General features: G+C 43.1%; 1 protein-coding gene and 1 pseudogene across 3 annotated transcripts in view; both read right to left on the reverse strand.

Annotated features, from left to right (window-relative positions):
- The window catches only part of SGCD (sarcoglycan delta), a 526,242-nt gene that overhangs the window by 327,957 nt on the left and 174,466 nt on the right, over nucleotides 1-23,819 (reverse strand). The gene's annotated exons all lie outside the window — the stretch shown is intronic.
- On the reverse strand, nucleotides 11,920-12,162 carry LOC125641112 (small nuclear ribonucleoprotein F pseudogene; annotated as a pseudogene).

Raw genomic sequence — 23,819 nt, forward strand, 5'->3', positions numbered from 1 at the left:
AAAACTCTACACACAGGCCCAGGTTTTTTTTAAAGCGTGCATGTTGAAGTGCATGCAGACCCCAGTTGTGTACGTATACATGTGTGGTGCATATGGGCCTCACTTGAGGAAAACAACCTACCCAGGAAAGCACTTATCCACCTGTTTAAGCTCCACTGGAACAAAAGTTAAGCACATGCTCCAGTGTCTTCCTGAATCAGGCTAGGCATAAGTATACGCCTGTGTAAATCCCTACGGTTCATGAGCCTGCACACTTCTAGAAAATCTTGGCCCCACTGTCTAGGCAGCCCCCGTACGTTTTTAAATACCTTGAAACCAATTTAGAAGGCCACACATGGTAGGCAAAATCCCATATTAAGGGACTACTCCACAGTATCCTCAAATGTACCAAGAACAATTCCGCTGCACCTTGATTAGTTGACGCCCTCAATTAACTAACTAGAGTTGGTAGTTTCCTGAGCGGCCCTGAAGTCCAGTTTCCCTATATATTTTCATTAAGTTCCTAGGTGGAAGAATGAACTCAATGCAGATACACTCACACACTTAGTCTTTGTAGCATCCCACAAATTTCTCCTTCACTAACCATCCAAACCACATTTTTCTGAGCTTACCACATCTTCCAGCTGAACACAAAACACCTGCCCAGGCCAGTTAACTAACCAGTACGGGGGCAGTTTACAGTTACACTCCACCTGCTCACACCCCATACTTTGCATGTTCTCTGCTTTAACTGATCCAGAACCGGACGGTTGAAATTGACCATGGTGCAGACAGCCAGCACGTGGCTAATTTCACCCATTCACACAGCACAGTTTAGATCTCGCCTTGGCCACGGTGTGTTCCCAGCTCCTTGCTATGGATTGAAAAAAAAACAACTTGAAATCAAATCAGGTATTATTTTTCCACATAGAGGCAAAAAGTACAGTCATTCAAAACCAGCCTGTCTCGTGGGCTGGCACTCTTGCTTTAGCTCATGCCATTATGAAAAGTACATTGGCTGAGTGGCTGCATTGCCACTCAGCAAGGCTTCTATCTTTACCAGCTCGGTCAGAAACCACTGACAAACAGGGTTTGATACAGAACATTCCAACAGAACCTCAACAAGCAGTGTAATGACATGAGGTGCTCCACTGCCAGGCCGGTAATATCCCTCGAGGATGCATTAATACTGGGGCCTGATCCTTTTGGTCTCAACAGTGGCTTTGCCATGAACGTGGAGTATGGGGCAGCTCAGAATGTTACAATGTGCCTCCCAATGCTCAGGGGAGGACATACCGTACACCAGGGGTTCTCAAACTGGGGGTCAGGACCCCTTCCCCACTCTTCAGCTGAACGCATTTTCTTAAATTATTATTGCTATTTCCTTCAAGGCTCATCTTGCAGTTCAATATGTATTATCTAAAAATAATTGTGTCCTGCTCTAAGATTGCAGTCTCTCACTTAGAATCCTTAATGGAGCCAGAAACTAGTGACGTATTTTGTGTTCAGCTAAAGTGACTGAAATGCTAAATATCATTCTGTTGAATAGGAAAGCTTCAGCTTTAAATCTTGAATGAATTCTGGATGAACATTTGTAGAACGTTTATTAAAAGAAACCGGGGAAGTAGACGATGGCCAAAAATGAAAACACACTTTAGCACAATGCCATTGGCAGAAGGGTTTGCATTTGTTCATTTACATGATTTCTTTTCATTTTTCAGACAATGCATCAAAGAAATAAGTAGCATATTTACAGGAATACACATTTCATGGATTTATCCTAGGGGCTGATTCTCCACTGACCTGCACCTTGGGTAGTTGTTTATAACTGTGCAAAATGAGTGTAATGTGATGCAAGGCGTTACCATTCCAGTCTGGTGCATTTTGCGCTCTCTTTGCACTGGTGTAAATGACTGCACACTATGCACAACAATGGATAATCAGGCTCCTAGGGCCAGGTTTTAAAAGGAATTGGGCACCTAGGCAATGTTGAAGATCCCACTATGTGCCTATCTGCAACTTAAGGCACCTAAATACCTTTAAAAACCTGGCCCTTATTGTTTAGAGAGAGTTCCGTGAGCCTTATGCCTCCAGAGAAGTGAAGTGAGTGACCAGTCCAAGTTACCAGCCTTTAATTATGCTGAGTAACAGATGTAGCTTTCTGTAGGCACAAGTAGAAACCTCACACTGTGAGGATGGTGTGGTTAGGGTTACTGAGTTCAGGCTGAGAGAGATGCTATTCTGGCTGTATCTCTCTGTGCGTCAAAATGCAATCCCCAACAAGCAGAAGCTCATCAATCAGAATCATACTGATTTTCAACTGTCCCCTGAATGTGATTATGACTAACCAGGCCCCCATCAGCTCTCAGTTCAATGGTTGCTTTCTTTCTAGATCCTAGCAGAGTATCCTCTATAGTACTCCGCAGTGCCCATCCCAATGGGGACCTGATCTGAGTCGTGGCCTTTAGGTTCCACTGTAATAACTACAACCATAATGATGCAAAGGCATTTAGAACATGGGTGATTTTTAAAGAACATCATCTTATATCTCACATTTAGTTTCAGCTTCAGACAGTATACCTCGCCTCCTTTTATTCATTTCTCTAGTTACTGATCTCCTTGTGTGGTGGCGAAGGATGTTCAAATCCAAGTTGCTCAGAAGCATTTAAGTGATGCATTGTCCATGTGCAATATGCTATTTTCCCTTGCTTATAACTTCTCTATTTCATAACCTGTCCCCTGGTACTCCCAAAAATCAGTATAACTCATATTCCTCACTGAGAACTGCATCAGATGCCTCTTCTTCAGGCTTCTGAACTTCCAGTCTATCCACCATCTTGGTTTCCCTACTACCATCTTATCATTTCTGAGTGTTTACCCTCTTGAATATTCCAGTAGCATCAATTTTCTCTGTACCATTTGGATTTTTATACACCTTAGTAATGACCCTTCTTAATTTCTTCCTTTCTAATGAATACAAACATAATTTTCCTAGCCTCTCCTCACACTTTATAACCCCTGAAATCCTTTATCATTCTTGTTAAGGCTGTATCCATAATTAGGCTGTATTGGAAGATCCATAGAAATGTACAATAAAGTGCCTACGTAATACAAATTGGTACCTGACTAAACCCCACATTCTACAGGACTTAAAGGGGTCAGTCTGAATTCTCAGTGCCCAATCTATATGCCACCTGTCTTCTATCAAATGATTTAACTAGACAGAATGCTCAGGGCTTCATGGTGTGTGATTTTTGCTACAAGAGCCTCTCCAGTTGATAGCTGCATACTCTTTATTATATATATGGACAAGTGTAGGATCCTGTTATCTGATCAGATCACCATCCTAAGAACAGATAGGACAACTTAGCAGTCTTGGTGACAAAACTGTGAAAGATGATATAATTGTGATAGGGCTGCAATACTCATTGTGGCTAACATCTGTTGTTTGCATAAAAAAACTTGAACCCTGCACCGATGGGCAGAGTAACAGCCTGACTACTATGGATAATAAGTCAGGTGAAAAGAAATCCACAGGGCATAGGAGATAAACAAGTTGTAGCGTCTTGCTGTACGTCTCTTTATATGTTATGCCATATACCAGATTAAAGCAGTGATCTATCTACTCTAGTACCCTGTCTCTGACAGTGATCAAAACCAGATGCTTCAGGGAAAGGTGCAAAAACTCGGTAGTAGGCAGTTATGGAATAACTAACCATTGGAAAAGCTTGTCACTGACCCCCAATTACTCACAGAACAGGTTTACACCCCGAAGCATGAGGATTAACACTATTTCCAAACTTTTTCTTTGAATTCTTACTATTGTGACTTGAATGTTCTCATTATCCATTTAAGTTTCCAGTCCCTTACTGAATCCTATTAAGCTCCTGGGCTCAACGATACCTTGTAGCAATGAGTTCCCCCGTCTAATAAAACTTAAAAGATCCACTAAATCTCAGAATTCCTTTCCAGAGCTAGAAACAGTGCCATGTTTATTTCCATTTTAACACTGAAACTCCCAGAGTCTTCACAGACTCGTATCTAATGGTCTGTTCATCTAAGAGACTCCTGATAATCTTGCTCATATATTCAGCGAGGAGTCTGGTGGCACCTTAAAGAATAACAGATTTATTTGGGCATAAGCTTTCATGGGTAAAAAACCCACTTCTTCAAAACAGATTTATTTGGGCATAAGCTTTCGTGGGTATAAAAAACCCACTTCTTCAGATGTGAAGAAGTGGGGTTTTTACCCACGAAAGCTTATGCCCAAATAAATCTGTTAGTCTTTAAGGTGCCAATGGACTCCTCATTGTTTTTGTGGATACACACTAACACGGCTACCCCTCTGATACTTGCTCATATATTAGTAAATCACCTTTTTAAAGATCCAGTTCCAGCTTTTACTACATTTACACAGCATTTACTTCATTTAATATCAAAGTTAAGTTTCCATTAAAAATATGTATTGTGACAAAGTTCCTCCTCTACCTTGGTGGGTCTTGCGCTTATTGGTGGATTTGCTCGCCTTGGAGCTTCACGGCAGCCCTCAGCTTGGCCGTTTTTCTGAATTCACAGCCCAGGTCGACGACTCCTGTGTCTGACCAGGAGTTGGGAGGATTTGGGGGGAACCCGGGCCCGCCCTCTACTCTGGGTTCCAGCCCAGGGCCCTGTGGAATGCAGCTGTCTAGAGTGCCTCCTGGAACAGCTGTGTGACAGCTACAACTCCCTGGGCTACTTCCCCATGGCCTCTTCCCAACACCTTCTTTATCCTCACCATAGGACCTTCCTCCTGGTGTCTGATAATGCTTGTACTCCTCAGTCCTCCAACAGTCCGCGTTCTCACTCTCAGCTCCTAGTGCCTCTTGCTCCCAACTCTTCACACGCACACCACAAACTGAAGTGAGCTCCTTTTTAAAACCCAGATGCCCTGATTAGCCTGCCTTAATTGATTCTAGCAGCTTCTTGATTGGCTGCAGGTGTTCTAATCAGCCGTCTTAATAGTCTCCAGAAGGTTCCTGATTGTTCTGGAACCTTCCCTGTTACCTTACCCAGGGAAAAGGGACCTACTTAGCCTGGGGCTAACATATCTGCCTTCTATTACTCTCCTATAGCCATCTGGCCCGACCCTGTCACAGTATGAAGAAGAGCTTTGTGTAAATCAAAAGCTTGTCTCTTTCACCAACAGAAATTGGCCCAATAAAAAATATTACCCTCACCCACCTTGTGTCTCTCATGTTCTAGGATCAACACAGCTAAACACCATCACAAAAAACCTGCTAGTGAGGAGGCATTCTATTTTCAGAGCATGACACAGTTATCAGAGAAACTAGGGGAAAGCTTACTTAAAATATTCAAGAACACAATGCTGTGACCTGTTGAAAATAATGTAATGATCTATACGAGCATAAATACTGAAAATGACACATTCATCCTTAGCATGCTTTTTAATCACATACTTGCTACATGGCAGATGTAGCCAGACATCATAACCTGAAGGAGGAGAGAACAGTCAAAATAAATTGCTGCCTTCACGAAACTTATGATACTAGTATTCTCTGCCATTGTAGCCCTATTGGAAGATGATGACTATGAGGCAATAGGCACATATCTTATTCTATCCAGTTGCATGTCACAAGCACGAATCAGAGAATAATGAATCCCTGTCCCCTGGTAAGAAATCTTCACAATTTCTGCTAGCTCTTAACTCAGTTGTTCTTTATTAACAACCCGAGGCAATTCCTGTGCTGCTCAAAGCTTCACTGTTACTAAGAGAAAGGTCGTGCTGCCCCGGTGGTTTTAACACCACACTTGGCCGCTGCAACTTTGGCTTGGAAGAGTGAAAGTATCTGGCGAGTTACATTTTCACAACACTACATAAGCTAGACAATAACCAGTCCTCACAATGCCTTGTGACACGCTGCAATTACAGCTACCCATCCGTGCACTTTCCTTCTCTCGCTCTTGTCAGCCCTTTGATTCTCCCCACATCTAGGAGGGTGAAGGCAGAGAATATGGATGAGGGACTGGCTACCATGTCTCCCCCACTCACCATATGCCCAAGTCTGGTTTCTTCTCTCCCCAGGTTATGCACGGTGGCCACCCTCTACTGGCATGCATCTCTGCAGTGAGCAAGGGGAAAAGAGAAGCACGGCGTAAAGGAGAGCCCAGGCACAGTGGTTCCTCCTGTTGCTCCTATTACCCTTGCACAGAGGGGGGTGAGTGATGCTTTTTTGCTCTCAGCCGCACTCCTCCTCATCAGAGAAGGGACGAAAAGCCAAAGCATTAGCACCCCTACAGCTAGAACACCTTCTGCATTCCAGGTCCTTCTAGCCAACAGCAAGGATGGATCACATGGACCTGTATTAGTTCAGCAGTACTGAGCACGCTCCAGCACCCTCTAGTAACTCCCATGATCACTCGGGTCATCACACACCCGTGAGTTGGGTAGTCACATTTTACAGATGGAGAAACTGAGGCACAGAGTTTGAAGCCTGAAATTTCAAAAAACTGGCACTATTTGCCACTTGTTTTTGTGCCCCTCCAATTTAAGTCTACTTGGTCTTGATTTTCAGCAGTGCAAAGCCCCTGTGGTCCCATTAACTTTAATAAGAGGCCCAAGATATGGCGATGAAGGGAGATTCAAAAAGGAAGCCAGCAAAATCAGTGGCCTTAAACATTTGGTCCTAAGTAACTGGTCTAAGACCCCATACCCAAGCTTTGGCAGGATCAAGTTGAGAACTAAGACCCCAAGCCCCAAGATCAATCCACTGGAGACCCCAACGCCATTCTGAAGTATGGACGGGATAGTACAATAAATTGGCAGCACGTAGAACACTTACAGAAGCTACCAAGCATTTCTTTTCAAACCCATAATTTTAATAGAGTAATTGAGTAGTAGTCTTACATACTAATACCCTAGATGATTAAAATGGAAACAAAAGTCTGTTGGGTATTTTGATATTCCCCTTCTCATAATTCGTTGTTTGCTAAATTAATCATTAATTTCATTTTACGAAAAAGAGCTATTCTCAGGTAGGGGATGTTCATTTGGTAAGCCTAACTCCAAACTAAAGGACAATTTCTGCCCAGGTGCTACAGTAGTGAAATCAATGGAGTGAAACCGATCATACATATCACTGATGAGTTCGCACCAAAGTACACAAGGAGGATTGGGAATTTCTAAAGCCTTTAGCCTAATTCTGCTAGCTTTAAGACAATGGGAGTTTCTCCACCACTGATATCAAAGGGAACAGAAACAGACCAGTGCCGAGCACTTTGAAAAACCGCGGTCAACATGTTTAGATCCAGAATGATTCATTCCTGTGCTTCCCAAATTATTGTATGTGGTGTCAAAAGAGAAACTGGAAAACATGGTAATGGAACTCACCAGAGTACAGTAAAAGCAGTGCTATCCAGCACTTTACCACCCGGAAAGCTCTATAAACCAGCATTTCTGATCTTCATTGAAAGTCCGGTTTATAGTCCGATTGGCGAGGGGCCAGCAGGCTCCCTGCTTGGCTCCGCACGGCTCCCCGGAAGCGGTGACATATCCCTGCTGGTCCTAGGCAGAGGAATGGCCATAACGGGTTCAGAGGGGAGGGGGTGTGGGGTGCGAGCTCTGGGAGGGGGTGTGGGGTGCTAGGCGGAGGCGCAGCTAGGTGGCTCTGTGCGCTGCCCCACCCCGAGTGCTTGCTCTGCACCTTCCATTGGCCGGGAGCAGCAGGGACATGTCGTCGCGTGCGGGTAGCCGCCCAAGGTGAGCGCTGCCTGGATCCAGCACCCTGCACCCTCTCCTATGCCCCAACCCTCTGCCCCGAGCCCCCTCTCTCACCCAAACTCCCTCCCAGAGCATGTGTCCCATACCCCCTCCCACACCCCAAACCCCCTGCCCCAAGCCCCCTCCCGCACCCAAACTCCTTCCCTCTTAGTTAACCGGAATTTATTACTTACCTGCACCCCACTTTTCCCCAACATGCGGATAACAAAGCTTTCACTGTAATATAATAAGTAGGAAAGATTGTTTATAAAAATCACCAGTACACAGGCCCAGATCATCTCCCCATTGAAGTAAATGGCAAAACTCCAATTGACTTTGCTAGAGGAGGATTAGGGTGGTCTGATCCAAAAGTCAATGAATTCATTAAGAGTCTTTCCTGTGACTTCAACAGACTTTGAATCAATTTCATTCTGCATAAAGAATATATCACTATTCAATAGAGGATAAGAGATTTGCCTTCCTCCAAGGGTTACTTTACCTAAGAGTGAGTTAATCTCCTAATAATTATGCTGTCAGTGGTCAGCACACCCCAAGTTTGCAGTGCCAAATACCACAACATGTCTTTCATCTCTATTGTTCTGTGCAAGAATCATTTTGTCTTTCCTTTCCTTACTTCCTTCGGCAGAGACATGGCAGCACAATCTGTCTGCAGATAGGAAAGCTGACATTAATTTTTGGTATAACACCAGAGATTGGGACAATATGTTTATGAAGAAGGAAATGGAGTGGATCTCTCTCGGCAATCCTCCTGGCACAGAACATGAAATAATACATCCAGAAAGATTTCCCAGAATGTGGTTCAGAATGTGTCCTCTACAAGGAGCTTAGCTTCAGGTTTAAACACCATGGATTTACTGACTGTCTGCTGAGTTACAGATAATTTGCAGGTTTCAGAGTAACAGCCGTGTTAGTCTGTATTCGCAAAAAGAAAAGGAGTACTTGTGGCACCTTAGAGACTAACCAATTTATTTGAGCATGAGCTTTCGTGAGCTACAGCTCACTTCATCGGATGCATACCGTGGAAACTGCAGCAGACTGGGCTTTTGCTTGTACATGTGGTTCAGGAACGACAAAATAGTTTTGTTACATTTCCACTCTGAGGCCAGACCTAAGTGAGGATGAACTTCACACTTCTGTTCAGCTATGTGGTCCCCAGTTTGGATAATACCAAGCTCTCACAGAGTATTTTCCGTCTGTAGGTCTCAAAGCTCTTTGCAAAGGAAGGTAAGCATTGTTATCCCCATTTTATAGCTGAGAAAACAGAGCCGTAGGGAGGTGAAGGGATTTGCCTAAGGTCTTGCAGCTTGGCAGTGGAAGAGCTGGGGACAGTCCTGGGCAACACCCAGTCCACTTCCCTGCCCAATGGGCCACACTTACGCCTTGGCTGCTTATCTAAAACAGATCCAAACTCCTTTGGCCTATAAAATGGGTTGATAGAGAAAATCTAATGAAATTATCTCCTAAACCAGAAATACTGGAAGAACAGACTCACCAAAGAGTACACGACTACTGCCTCTGGCTGAAACAAAGAGTAAGGTAACAGCACAAGAAGAGATGCTCAAATGTATTTTAATTTTTCCTTTTAGGCAGTGAGCGGTCAGGTGATGTCTCCCCATAGTTTTAGATGGGCAACTACATACCCATGAAGTCCTCTGAGTCAGATCGAAAGTCTAGTTCAAGGGTCGACAACTTGCGGCACACGAGCCGATTTTTACTGGCTCGCCACTGCCAGCTGGCGTCCCGGCCACCGCCCCTGCTCAGCCCGCTGCTGGCCTGGAGTTCTTAAAATATGTTCTCTCCCCCTTAATCAAAAATTACACTACGATTAGCTTAAAAACTTTGTTTGTACATTACAGTAGTCGTTAAAAAATTTATAATGCTAATAAATACATAAGTACAACTACTTTGTTTCATCAAACCTATGGGCCTGTGCTCAATTTGTGTTTTCAATGATTTACCTTCTAAAAAAATCTCGCATGCCTCGCAGCCCCAGAAAGGGCATCTCGCATCCCCAGGGGGTGCATGCACCCCAGGTTCAGAACCACTGCACTAAACTGAGAAGATCTGCATTTTAATTTAATTTTAAATGAAGCGTCTGAAACATTTTAAAAACCTTGTTTACTTTACAAACAATAATAGTTTTGTTACATAATATACTTATAGAGAAAGACCTTCTAAAAACGTTAAAATGTATTATTGGCACGCAAAACCTTAAATTAGAGTGACTAAATGAATACTCGGGACACCACTTCTGAAAGGTTGCCGACCCCCGGTCTAGTTGATAGAACCAGATTGCAAGGCACAAGGCGCTGACTGGCAAATTCAAGGCTATCTGAAAAAACAGGAAACCCTTTCTTACAGACCTGGCTGCTGCTGTAGAAAAACAAAACTTTTTTTTTTTTTTTTTTTTAGTACTTGTGAAAGACGCTGTCTTGACAGCCCTGAAGAATGAAGAGATCTATTTATCCACAGTAACACTGGCAGGAACGTGCAAATTTCACACACAGCTCTGCCAGCGTGCCGAATCCCATATCCAGTTTCAGTTCCACAAATAAGCTAAAGGTTAAAGTTGTTTGTTTAAACCAAACCCACATGGCATCTAAATTGACCTAAATTATTGTCCGAGTTGTAACCTTTCTGTGTTCCAGACCCCAAGAGACTGCTTCCTCCTTCCAATCTCAAAAAATTCCTCCTTCTGAGTAGGGGAGAGAATAAAGGAGCAGGAACTGGACATGGAAATGGGAAAACCGACTCAAGGTGGGCAGAGTTCTGCTCCGAAGTAGTCCCTGTAAACATTTGTGGCTACTGCAGACCCTATGAAAAATGACAACGTAAGGGTCTCAGTTTAATTACATAAAGACCTAGTAGGCGAGGCCTCAAACATAGCAGCTGTTGCTGAGAAGGAGATCTCAGTGTCTTGGAGGTTTTAGTGGATTCCTCACCAAAAAAAAAAAAAAAAAGCATTACCTGTTTCTGTGTTGCAGCTGTAACAAAAACCACCAAAAAGGGTGGATTCAAGCAGTGAGTACACTACCAGGGCATATTTATGGGTAAAGCTCCTTTGTGCGGGAGACAAGTTTGGTTCGAAGTGCAGGGCACATTTCTTTGACCTTGCTTTCTCTGACATGAATATATAGCAACACGTACATTTAAATAAAGCAAAAACAAAAAACCCGACCAAAACAAGACACAAGCACCAGCTTCTCCCTCCGGGGAGAGGCTGAGAACAAACAAAATGTGAGAGATGTGTGATCATGTTGCTTAATGCACTGTAAGGCGCTCAGATACGATGGTGATGAGCAGAGTATAAGTACCTACAGAGAACAGAATACAGAAACAATCCTTTACAAACAATGTTGTCTGTGCCAGGAGACCTGAAAAGGAACTGGAAGCGTTTGCAGTCATGCATCAGTTAACAGGAGCAAAGTGACATCCCAGGAGTGAAACTACTCTCTGAGCTGATAAAAGGAAAGCAGCAGCATCTGGCTTGTAATGTTCAGCTTTTTCTGAACATTTTAATGCTGCATGAAGCCTGGTAGAAGTGAAGTTTCTTGAGCCCCCAGAGGTAGATAGCACATAGGTGTGGAACATAGCAGCAACCTCACACAATGGAGGGCTTCTAATCACAAAATATCTGTCTCTGCCAGTTAGTCCAACCACACAATAATATAGGACAGCTCAAGGATGAGACAGAAAAATATGGAGATGGATCGGAGCCAGGAAGTTCATCTCTGGACCTCAACTTTCTCAATGTTCAGGAGCATGTGGATCCTGGGGTTAGCTTCAGACCATCACAGTGATAAGGGCCAGCAAGGTCAAGAATCTTCTCAAGGGTCAGAGGTCTTCTGAGCTGGGCTTTGCTTTGGGCCTATCCCTATAAAGGCATTTTTGGCTGAGAATTTCAAAGCTACCTAAGGGATTTGGACACCTGATTCCATTAAAATGAATTGGAATTGGGCATCCAAATCCCCAAGCTGGCTTTGAAATCCAAATCCCCAAGCTGCCCTTTTATTTCAGTAGGGCACAAATTCCTGGACCCTGGAATTTACTCCCACTATTGGCCCGATCAAGCACAAGGCTGTTGACTTTTGAGGGATATTTTTTTTTTAAATTGTGAAAAACTGATCTTTATTTTCCAGAAATATACAAACTTATTCTCTCATTTATCCATCTTCTTCTTCTACTCCTCTGATGTACAGGACATTGTTACATCTTATCAAAACTTCACCAAGGTGTCCTGACAATGCACCGTCTACGTATTCTTCTGTGTTTGCAAGCTGCATGTTCATGTTGCCGTCAACAGACACCAGGTAGTCCTTGCACTCCATCCCCCACTTCAGGTTCACCATCACCGGCTTCCCCATCAACCCATTCAGGAAAGGCTTGACGTTCAGGGGCAAGCTCATGGTAACATGGCCTGGCACAAGGCAGCGGTAAAAACAAAAATTACTTGCAGGACCACACGTGCGCCCGCTGGAGTTAAGATCTCTGTCTGGCTGCTCAGGGCTTCGGTTTGAGGAAGCAGCCCAAGAGAGTCAAATTTCATTTGCTGTTTGGTCAACACGGGAGAGAGGAATGCAGACATTCTCCTTTAACCTAAATGTTGTACTTTGCTACATGTTGTTAACTGCTGCCCATGTGTTCCGAGGCTGAGATGGGTGCATTTGTAATGATATTGTGTAGAGCAACGCTTCTCAAGCTATCTGATGTGAGGGACCGGCAATTTTTTTTTCCAATATGCGTGCAGACCGGCAGCCGATGGCTCACGGACCGGCACCGGTCCGCGGACCATCACTTTGAGTAGCACTAGTGTAGAGGATATAATGAACCAGCCGATATAATGAATGTGCACCCATAAGATCCATGAAAGCCCTTCACAGCGAGACTCTGAGTCTGGTAATAACAACAGATTACTGGTGTTATTACAGAGATAAGGGGCACATGGCAGTGAACAACTAAATTATGGCCTCCTGCGTGCTTCTCTTACAAGGCATTAGTTTTAATTTTCATCTAATTTTTATGAGGCCCTGATGCATTAGCGTGTCTGCGCAGGGGTACTGTCTGCTCTGAAGAGATCAACCAATAACATTTGTAGCTTTGCTGCCAGCAGGTTTTTTGAAGGGCTGTATAAAAAATTATAAGAGCTGACTGAAGCTTTATTGTAAATGTAACCAAAGCTCCTATTAAACCTATTTCCTTAATAATTTCAAAGCATCAAAAATAAAACTGCTCCTGCAGCATGGTCTATGTAATAAGATTCCAGGATTGTCACTCTGAACCTAGCATGTCTGTTGAGTCAGTGTTTAGGAATGAATACAGCTGCAAACCATGGCTGAGAGCTCTTTTTGTTCAGGATACCACTAGGTCTAATCATCACTGGGATTTGTGATGTTTGTTACTGTCCAGTGTTTAAGTTTCTCAGACATTTTTCCACTTTTTTACACCCTACGAATTACACCCATGTGACAGTATGGGCTTTCACCTAGTACTGAATAAGAAAAGGGTTAGAGCTAGGTTGTTGTAATTTAGTGCCACGTAAGCCTAGCCCCGCAGTCCTCAGACACGAGTCCAACAAGGGATTCAATGGCCATTTTGCCTCTGTGAAGACTGCCTGATTGGGTCCAGATAACTGTTGCAGATTTCTGGATTCTAGGACAATGGCAAGCAGAGATTTGAAGATATAATTCATTCTATTCAAATAATGGCTGTGCATATCGTCACTACTATCCATCATTTAATTACGAATAGCACGTGTTACACTGATGTTACTGAAATCTTGCTGGATAATGCCCCTGTCCTGCCAAACCATAAAAGCACTTAAGCATGCGTTTAAGAGCATGCTTAAAATTAAGCATGTGCCTAAGTGTTTTCCTGAACAGCAATGGCTTCCTGAATGCAGGCCTTTGGCAAGGAGGATATTCATTTCAGTGTTAACTAAGGGTGGGGCTAGGGCTGTGCATACTGCATTTACCTTGAGCTATAGGTGACAGGCTTTGATATGCATTTCTAAAACAAAATAATCTTCACATCAAATAATCCAAAATAATCCAAAAATAAACAAATTTAATAACAACTCAGTAAAATAAACCCTGTTTACAGGGTTTTTTAGATAAATGAGGGGTAACAGAAAAGTATTTTCAATGAATATTAGTATAAAGCTACAAGTGTTATTAACGACACAAAAAAAACTCATCTATAAAAATGTGAAGGTTCCATTCGAGGGAAGAAATACACTTAGAGAAAGGGGATTCCCGTTCTGAAGTAGTAAAACTGGGTTGTTTAGGCATTAACTCCTAACAAATTCTTTTTAAGCACTGGAGCAGTGAGTTCTGATCAGGGAAAATACATCATTAACATATCAAAGAATGGAGACATGAGAGTAATCCAGAGGATAATACAAAAGAAAAATTTAAGGAACACCTGGCAATACATTTCCTTTGAAGAACCTCACTTCTTATAACAACAGGAGGGTTATCTCAACATGTCCATCATGTCATTCCAATTATTTTATTAAACTTTTCCACTGTGGATTACATGAATAATGTCTTAACTAAAGTGGAGAATACGCACCCCTGCCTAATCTAGTGACTACAACCACTTGGAGTTAGAATCAAAGCCTGAGCCCTATTCCAAAACTCACTGTAGTCAATGAACTCTCATTGACTTTGGATCAGGATCCTGCATTCATCAACTTGAATCTGTACGGCCACACTAATGTAGAGCTCATCTCATATTTTCTTTTTTTTTTCTTCCTTAAGGGTGGAGTCAAACAGAGCATAAGGATATATTCAGAAACATTTACACTGTGGCAACTAGAAGCCACCACACGGTCAAGGCCACGTTGCACCGGTCACTGTACGGACACTGCCCCAAAGACGACAAGACATAATTCCAACACGTGCCTTTAGGACATTCCCTTGATGAACGTGAATGGAACTGGAGAGAAGGGCACTGGAATGGGAAAACAGCCCCTCCCCCCATTTATACTTACTAGAATTTGGAATGTTTCGCATGCGACATTCACTCAGCTTATCTATGGCCAGGCTTTTATAAGCTAAGAAAAGGAAAGCTTTGTGTAAATGCCACACAGCGTGGTTTGATCCTGCATTGCTATGCACTACACTCTCACACAGAGCTGCGGCATTCAGGGAAAGGGCCCCATCAGCATCTGCATTTTAAACTCTCTGTTTCGCCTCCTTGAATCCGAGCGGAACTATTTGAAAGCATTGTTCTGTTTGGATGGCTGCTACTTCTTTTTTGTTTTGGGAATTTTTGATTAGAGAAATATAATAGCATTTTGGTTGTTTTTAAGATGTTTTTTACAGTCAGGTTCAATTTAGCATGTAGCCTTTTTTTCAATGAAATGAAAATGGCATTAACTTCTTACTTTGCATTGTTCCATTCTGCCGTTTTATACCAATGCGCAGCAAAATAGCAGAGTTACTAATGACACTGAGTTTTTTAAGTCTTGAGCTCTTTACGCCCGAACATTTGATTCTTATGCTGTGCTATAAACACGCAGGAATGGCTCCATATGACGGAAAAGGACGAGGTGCGTGAGGGAATCTCTTTTATTGGACCAGCTTCTGTTAGTGAAAGAGACGCTTTTATACAGAGCTCTTTTTCTATCCTGGGACCAACACGGCTACACCAACACGGCATCCATACGATGGATGCACACAGTTCGGGTACTGTTATAGTGTACTATCCCGTAGGGGGGACATTCCACAGTTCTTATTCAGAGAGTTTTGCTTGAAGGTTCATTTGTACCTCAGCCCAGCATGGCCACACAGGGGAATAAAGGGGCAGATGACATCACCCCAAGGCTTGGCAATGCATGGGCAGATCATGAGTCTGGGGGTGTGCAGGACAGCACACTATTCAGGGCTGCTACTTTCCCAATATGAGCATGTGGAAGGAGATGGGGCAGGGATTTGGTGGAGCAATGACTGCTCCCTCCCAGTGCTCCAGTCAGGAGCTGAGCTGATGCCAGAAGGAAGTAAATTGCATCCGGTAAATTGCATCTTACTGCCTGCCTGGAGCAAGGGGGAACAAGAGAAGGAATTATGGCCATTCCTTCCCCGGGATCCTCTGGGACAATGAAGCTATGTGCCATCTTCTTATTTGGTATATGAGCAAGAGGTCAATCCAGCTCTGGGTAAGGACAGAGCAAGGTCTGCTGTATTTGAACAATACCTCCAGCGTGAGCCACTGGACAGCTTGGTTTCAGTGCTGTGTATTTGCCATGGTATTAGTCACGTCCAGCTAGCCTCCTAGTACTGTAAAGCCACATGGAGGTTGTGATAATCTGAGCCAAGAATGGACCAGACAAGGAGCCTAATAATAAAATGACACGTAGCACTTACATAGGGTGTTACGTATTCAACATGCTCTCCACACATTAACTATTAATGGTAACAGCTGCCATCGCCACTGTGCACAGAGATCCAAGTTTGAGTCCCAAACTTGCTATCCCACTCCACACAGGACGGACAGCCATGGGACAGCCACAGAGGTGTCACCTGCAACTTCAAGGTGGGGTTGGGATCTGAGCTGCTACCCCATATGCAAATGATGTGGCATTCCTGAGTCTCTCTCACTCATTTAGAGTAGGGGGAACAGGAGAGCTTGTTGCAAAGTGTTGGGGGAGAATCCTACCAGAAGCACAGCTTGTCCATTTCTAGAACTGCTGCATCGAAGCAGCTCAGGGTGAGTTAAGCACATTGCGAAAGCCTTAACTCAGAATGCCCTTCCTCTCATCAGCTTAACTTGGAGCCTTAACATCTGGTTCTGTCATAAGGGATGCCATTTTCTATACCAGAAGTTGCTTATTTCAGCACTGTGCCGAGAAACGACCATCTGTAAATAGTTTGCAACTCTTGGCAGTGCCTTGATGCTTTCAAATGGCCTCATGCAAATCAGTGAGGAATCACCATCAGTTTTCTCCATTTTTTACATACCATTCATGATGCTACTTTATATAAAGAAATTACTAGGCGGCTACAATGATGATGACAGCTCTTAATGTGGAGGGCCCCAAGTGGCCCAGGCCCATCACAGCACGAACAGGAAGTGGGGTCATTTGCGCTGAAGAGCTTATTCTGTAGTTTCAGACATGATGTAATAAGAGGGTAATAAGCTGTAGGGAGGGGGATGGCACACGGTGCAACAATTTTATATTATTTATTTATGCAGAAAAAAGTCTTTGGCTCATTTCTTATATGCCTCATGGTAGACGTTTGAATGAAGAGAGACTATTGGCCTGGTGTACTGGTGCCTTACACACACAGGAAACCAGTCATGAGATGACTGTGGAGGAAGTGAGCAAAGAGTATTGAGGCTGGCCTCACTGGTGAAATGGAGAAGGTGGGGGTGGGGACGCAGCGTGAAAAAGTCATCTCAGGGAGAGGGAGCTGGACAAACTTAGCAAAACTCAAAGAGAGAATGGGCATTTATGTAGCTAACAAAGATATCCAGGAACTTTTGAGCTAATGCTAATAAAAAAAGAATTGTGGAAGACAGGATGTAAAATCTAAATGCTTCAGATTTTAAAACAACCTCTAAATATGAAGGTTTAGGCTGAGATTTTAATTGGGAGCAGATTATTTCACATCTACTTTCTGTGGTGGTTCTTACACCTCTCTCAAGTAGCTGGTGATGGCCTGTATCCCGGACAGGATGCTGGGCTAGATGAACTTTGGCTCTGATCCAGTCTGGGAATTTCTATGTTCCTACGAGAGGCCTTGACGACAAGGGGTACAAATTCCAGAAGCACCTAAGTGAACTAAGCACCTTGGGGCCTAAAGCTCATTGCAAGTTAATGGGATTTCGGCTCCCAAGTGCCTAAAACATTTCAGAAAATTTTACCTAATGACAAGGAATTTGAATATGCAGCAGGGAAGAGGGAGCTGGTGGAGGCTTTCAGGAGTTTCAGCTCCCATGGTTGTCTTGATATTTTGTGGGCCAAAGGGGAAGGTGTTTTCCTTGGTTAGTGAGTGCTGTACATACAAAAGCATATTTCAAGTATGTATTTTTTCCTACTAAATCGATCCTCTTTCATGATTATAAAAACTAGCATCCTGGACAGCACAGTAGCATGGTGGTATCTGAAGCAGTCACAGCCAGTGCAGTTGTATTAACCTAAAAATGGTTTCATTGCTCTGCAATTCATCTCATTTCACTTCGTGGTTTTCTCTCCTTACTTTTTATTTTTTCCCATTTTCACAGGCTGCGCCTGTCTCTGACATCACACACAGCAGGTAGGAGAATATCACTAACAACTGTTATTTCACACATGAGTGGTAATATTTTCATTTTCCATCTACTGTGAAATAAAAGCCTTATGGTCTATTAAAATAGCATGAATAAGCCTAGAACTAAAAAGCAATTCTTTTACTGTCACTCTGAAATCACTCTTCTCGCATTCTCTAGATGTACTTACTTGAAGGTGGGATTGTATTTGTCAAACCTGGGGATCAGACTCAACAAACCAACCAAAGAACAACCAACAAACGTGCCACAATTTCTAGAATAACAACAGCCTAAGAAATAATTCCATGGCTGCAGTGGAGTTGGAAAAATGGTACTGACAACAGTTGTGAGCAAGGTAAATAGGAGAGATTTCCAACTTGTCTTTCTTGGAGAACACGCACTTGCAGCGTTTCTCCCCAGCAGCAGCCACTAACTGATACAACTGGGGGCTTTGGTTGATGTCATTCCCAGATGTGGGACTTGCTTACCACTCGACACTGCCCAACCGCTTAAGCCTGCATCAGATTGATGTGTCTTTGGCTACTGGACTGGGCGGTTTTTTTTTAAGGACTCTAATATGGATGGGATGGAATTCCCAAATCGAGAATGTAGAAGACTGGCTTGTATTTGCACTGGGAAAATAGTTACCTTGACAGAAGACATATGCAGGAGTTTGGCAGCAGAGTTAGTACCGTAGCAGCCCCATCTGGTGGGGTACAACTTGCAGGCAAACGTGGATCCATTACACTATCTGAGTGATTCTTCAAAGTACCTGGCTGAAGAACCTGCCTCCTCTGCAACTCTACAATCTCTCTTTTTCTATCAAAGGCATCTGTGCCCAGATTGTCATTGGATTACTCCATACTGGATGTCCTAAGAGCCAGGGCAGCAAAACACATTTCCACCGGTGATTGGCTAGAAGATCACACTCGTGCTCCTGAAAACAGACACAGCTATGGTGACGCCCACACCTGTATCCAGGAACGAAACCAGACATCTTGAAAAGCTCCAACAGGCACAAAATGCAAAACAGCCACTTGTACAGCGGCACAGATTACCATGATTACATAACCCCAGTGTTCCACGCTCTGCATTGGCTCTCCAGCGAATGCAAAGTCCAGCCCTGACTCCACAGGATTGGTCCTCACTACCAGAGACCACTTTTCTCTTCCTGACCATGATCTCTCACAATGACTGCATTCCACTAGGACAATAGAGGGAGGTTCATGAATGGGGGAGACAGAATTGTCACAAGAGCTGGATTTAGGCTATGGAAACCACTACTACAAGAAATAAGAGTGACCATAGGTCTTGCTGGTTTCACAACTAAATGCAAAGCTCATCTCCTTAACACATAGGGTCTCCTCAATAAGTTCCTCTCACATGGACACAACACATCCACTGGCATGTACGCGCACACACTCACATAAGATAATCAAGATCCACAGGCAGGCTGGGAAAGAAGGAATACAGGGAGATTCTTATTTACGTTTTCTGGGGAACAGCTGCCGTAGGGGAAGTAATGCAGAGCAGTTAGTTAAGCACTCAAAAGACGCATGGCCACTGAGATAGTCATGCTGCCAATGTTGGGTTTTAGGGGAGAGAGAGGGGCAGGCACTCAAAGGAGATGTCTTGAAATATGCAGGATTTTGGCAAGGGTTCCCTAGGGCTCCTCAGACCATGCACAGTTGGAAAGGCTATACTGCTTACCGTCTTTCAATGATGCCACTAATCCCTTGCCCTAACAATAAACCACGCTGCCGTCCAGGACATTCAGTGCTCTGGTTCAGTGTCCACATGGGACGTTACTGCATGGCAAGCTGGTGCACCATAGATTCACACCCTAGCTTGAAGCACAGTAACTTGCCATATACCCCTAAGCGTCTTTTTAGGTCACAGGGGAAATTACTGGTTAAGCACAGGTAGATTTTAAGTCTCTATATAGCAAAAAAGATTCAGAAATTGGAAATGCTCTCCTTGCTTTATAACTTTCGTTTGAAAAGTATAAATTCTGAATCCTGCCCCTTTCCTTTCTCCCATAATCCCACACAACTCTCCCTCATCTCTCTTTTGTGATCACTTGCTGACACAGCTTCAGTTGTGTGTCCAGATATTATCTGCTTGCCTGACTTACTGCATTCAAACAGAATACATCAAAATGAAGGGGGGCAGCAATTCATTTCTGAAGTTCCTTCTCCAATGCATATGACAGACGCTACAGATATCTTCAGATGACTGATTATGGGATGTAGATCAAATACCTTATAGATATTATCTTTAGATGAAACTCAGTTTGTAATCTTAAATGGAAAAGGAAATTAGATAATTAAAACCCTGCTGCTAGGAATACATTTTTTAAAGTGACAAAATCCATAAAAACTTCAGACAGAAATATAAAGTGAAGCTGAAAGAGATTCAGATAAAACCAAATTTATATTTTAATTCCGTCAACACAAAAAGGTTTCTGAGACAAAGGTCAGGACTAATATAGAGCAGTGATTTATTGCCCCATCTTCATAATTTAAACAACTGTTTCTTTAATGCTCACTGAATCCCTCCCATGGAGTTACAGCCTTAGTCTCTCACCAAGGAACTGACTTGCATTTTAAGTCCTTTTTGAACTGCTTTAGAGAAGAGGATGTCCATATGAGAAGAATCCAGTGATTTTCCAGTAGATGTGTCTAAAGGCGATTGAGTCAAGGGACTGGATAAACAGTACATGGGATTAATAAAGATTTCTCTCACCTTTGTAGCCCTACAGTTGTTTCTCTCTCATTCTCTCCGAATTTGCATGTTTGCCAGGCAACTTTTGTTAAATAATAATAAGCTTCGAGGAGTACAACTAAAAGCACCTTTGTCACAGGTATCGGAACAAGGGGGGGGTCAGAGGACCATGGTCCCATCACTTTGTATCTGCCTTAAGGGAGAGTGACAGGGAGGAGGTGGCAGAGAGGCGCGAGCAGGGGTGGGGCCTCAGGGGAAGGGGGGGAAAAGGGTGGAGCCATGGTTTCGGTGCTGGGGGCACCCCCGCCTTCCAGGAAGCTTCCGGTGCTTCTGGCCAGTTTATCTGGAACTCCTTGCACGACTTTGGAAAAATCACACCTTAATGCCTACATTTTCATTACACACACTGTAAATAGGATCGGTTTGGCTTTCATTGCGTGGGAAGCTTCTCAAACATAGCCCCTCAACATTTGTGAGAAGTACATAATAACATGACACTGCCTCTCAGAGCTTTTCATCTGCACAGTATTTTCAAATATTAACTAATTAATCTAGTCATCACACCAGTGAGGCAGGGAAGTATTAAAAGCCCTGGCTGGGATGATTTAGTTGGGGATTGGTCCTGCTTTGAGCAGGGGGTTGGACTAGATGACCTCCTGAGGTCCCTTCCAACCCTGATATTCTATGATTCTATTAGCTCCCCCATTTTACTTGGCTAAGGTCAGTATTATAATCCCCAGCTTTAGTCACGGTTTTATACATGGGGAGACTGCAGTTTAAATGATTAGCCAATGGTTCCATACAGTATCGTCAGAGCTTGGATTAAACCAATCAGATGTCCCAGCTCCTTGTCCTGTGCTCCTGTAATTCAGGTGAGAAGAGGAAAGATATGGGTCTGTCAGAGGATGCTGGTGGAGGTCATACGCTGGTCTCCCATCGGGGTTAAAAGCATGACACATCATACCCTAAGCCATGCTGCACTACTGAAGAAAAGTGACAAAAAACCTTCCCTACCGTTTGGCTATATGAGCGCACAGCGCCTAGCACTGATCAGGGACTGGGGCGTCCACACAATACTTCAACAAACAGTAGCAGCAGCTAATACCAGTTGAACCATGGAATATCGGTATCCACAGAGGCAGTAGCTTTCCTAACTCAGCATGCCACCTCTGCTCCACTCCTACTCTATCACCTCGCAAGGAGAGGAAAGGGAGACTAGAATAGCGACCAGTCAGCAGCCAACGTCTCAAGTATCTGGCTTGACTGCTTTGCAGTCTCTGCAATAATCGTTTAAAGGGAGGCTGGCAATTTTAATTATGCTAAACTTGAATTATTCAATTAATTTATATTTAACAGAACCAAGTGATGTACTGTGTGTTTATAGAAAACTGATTAAAAAGATATTTAGCAGCTGCCTACACATTACATGCTGATTCATCTTTAATAATACGATTTTAATATTCAACTGACATTTAACAAACAAACAATCGCTTTTATTAAATGTGCGTAATGATTGCCATCACAATGTCAAGCCTTTCCTAGGTTCCTGCCATCTGGGGAAATAAAATTTGGGGAAGCTATTTTTACTATCAAGTTTCCTGCATTTTATGTGCTAACATAATTATACCAAAGGAGCCTGCCATGGAAATATGTCAGGTGAGTGACAGGAAAGAACTGCATTGATAAAGTTAGCTTACCGCTGTGATCCCCTTCTTTATGTGGGGTTCCCTCAGGGACAACTTAGGTTGAAATTCATCCCTGCCCCATACAGAAGGTTCAATCAAACAAAGCTGCTGCTATTTTTCATTTGTATCATCATAGCACTTAGGAGTCCCAGCCACTGACCAGGACCACACTGTGCTGGGCAGTGTACAGTCCCTGCCCCAGAGAGCTGACGATAAGACAGGAGATAACAGATGGATACAGACAGACAGGGGAATACAAAGGAACCATGAGACAATATCAGTCAGCATTAAAGGCTGGTCTCAGCCGAACAGCAGCCTAACCGAAGCAATTCCGTCCATGTAAGCCCTAATTTGGGAGTGCTCAAAATAGGGCTTAAGTGGGAGTTGAGTGGCTCACAGGCCTTGTGCTTTTTCCCTACATAGTGGTGAATTTCACCACTAGTGCATACCCAACATAGTAGCCATCAGTGTACTCATGTAGACAGCTGTTGTACTTAATTTTACCCTGAGCCATGGAGTATTTAGAAAACCAATTAATAATTCAGTATTTTCTTTTAAACAAGTTATATCTTCCTGTTTCAACAAGGCTCAACACGAAGAGTCTAATTTTGAACTGCTTACTCATGCATGATTGAATTACAGGAATGTGGGAAGAAACTAGATGAAAATAGCTACTATGCACTTCCTAATGCCGGATTTTAATTGTATCTGTCATTAGCTAGTAAGTGATAGTCAAATTAGAGAGTTTAACATTTTACGGAACAAGGGCCAGATCTCAGCTGGTATAAACTGGCGTAGCTCCAGGGAGGAGAATGGAACGAGACCGATTTATGCCAGGTGAATATTGAAGGATTAGGAACTTCAATGGGAACTGTGTGTGCATATCCGAAGGCAGAATTAAAAATAAATAAATAGATGAATAAAAGCCAGACTCACAATCAAAGAGAAAGTATCAACACAACAGCACTAAAGTTACACAGCCAATTAGCACTCTCCATTTATGGCTGGTGAGAATTAAGGAACCGATGATGCACACATGATTTTGCACAGTAGAGCATTTTAATTAAATCGCTTGGTGTACAATAATATACCTGGGTCTAATAAACTAGCTAATCAGGCTAATAATTGTATCAAAGAGTGAGATCTTTGAAAGTTAGCAAACCAAAAGAATGAACTGGGAACATATGTTGACATTCTGGTTTATTTTGTCTTCAAGGAAAACAAAAATAAGGTCACTGATATGACCTTTAAATTGAGACTTAAATTTATATGCTCCTCTTCCTTTTGGACACTTAAACGTTCTTTGGATAGTTGTTTTGTTTGGATAACAACTTGAATTGCTTTAATATCTATCTCTGACTGGGGTCACATGCTGCCCACCCTGGAATTTTGTAAAACCTGCC

The sequence above is a fragment of the Caretta caretta genome, chromosome 8 (genome assembly GCF_965140235.1).
Source record: "Caretta caretta isolate rCarCar2 chromosome 8, rCarCar1.hap1, whole genome shotgun sequence".
Lineage (NCBI taxonomy): Eukaryota > Metazoa > Chordata > Testudines > Cheloniidae > Caretta > Caretta caretta.